The sequence below is a fragment of the Equus caballus genome, chromosome X, assembly GCF_041296265.1.
Source record: "Equus caballus isolate H_3958 breed thoroughbred chromosome X, TB-T2T, whole genome shotgun sequence".
In the NCBI taxonomy this organism is placed as follows: Eukaryota; Metazoa; Chordata; class Mammalia; order Perissodactyla; family Equidae; genus Equus; species Equus caballus.
The window spans coordinates 68,063,424-68,064,664 of record NC_091715.1 but is presented as its reverse complement, the minus strand read 5'-3'; positions in this window follow the sequence as shown (position 1 = coordinate 68,064,664).

Below are 1,241 nucleotides of genomic sequence, written 5' to 3'. Positions count from 1 at the left end.
TAACACTGCGTGCCAGGCATGGTTCTGAGGACCCTTACACATACAGTGTACTGACCCTTTTCATTTGAGAGAGAAACCAAATCGCAGAGAGGTGAAATAACCTGTGCAAGGTCACACAACTAATAAATGGCAGAGCCAGGAATCCAACCCAGACAGCCTGCTCCAGAGTCCACGTGCTTATCTGCTCTGCCACATTGCCCCACATGGGGCCAGCTTGGCTCACGCTGGGCAAGCACCGATGCCTGTGTCTGTGCAGATGACCATGACCCGTTGGAGAAATATGGGCTCAACACTAGCAGGAGGCGGGGCCTGGGTCATGGCAGCCCTGCACAGGACATGTGCACAAAGCCCCCAAGGCCGACACCACACTCTGGTGGGATTTAGGAAATTCATTTGGTGGGTTGAGGAATTTTTCCAGAAGGCCGGAGAGTCTAGGCAGGTAGAGTCTAGACCAGAGTCAGGCCCATCATCAAGGGGTCTTATGCAGGGTCCCGGGAGGGCAGCTTAAAGCACTACTGGGTACCCTTCAAGGTAAGGACCCAAAGACGGACACTACTCGGCAGCTTTTGCTGAGAGGAGTACCTTTGGGGTGGGCGCGTGGTTTCCAGGGTGTGCCTCATCCTCTGTGGGAGGCCGGCAGCAGACAAGAAGCCCAGCCCAGACTGCCTGCCCCTCAGGGAGAGCAGCCTTCCCGGCAGGGACCCCACCCAGCTTTGCAGACCCACTTCCATTTGGGAAAAAGAACTCTAGGCTCTCAGCTGGTGACGCCCTCTGAAGGACACAAGCCCCAATCCTTTCTATTCAGCCAGTCTGAGCCAAGGATGGGGTCACCTCGAGAGCCTCAGGCACAGCCTGTATTCTTTGAGGGGCCCTGAGTGGCTTGGAGAAGGAGCTCTTGGGCTGCTCACGCCTTCCACCTGGAGAGCAGGCAGCGCTTCCCTTCCTGGTTCAAAAGGCTGCAGGGGAAGTGGAGAGGAACTCAAGGCTGAGAGGTTGGAGGTCACCAAAGGGAAAAGGGGGGAAGCCCAGGAATCCAGAGGTAAAGTGTGGCTGGCTGGGAGGAGAGAAGGCGACTGAGCTGTGGGAAGAAGCAGGGCTTCCCGGGAAGGAGGCCAGAGGCCACTGCCAGGGAGCATTTGTTCCCAGGCAGCCTTGGCCCCACCTTCTTCTCACGAGGCCTCCAAGTGGATCCTGGGAATAGCATCGGGCACCAAACCCATCCTGCATGAGAGAGATTCTTT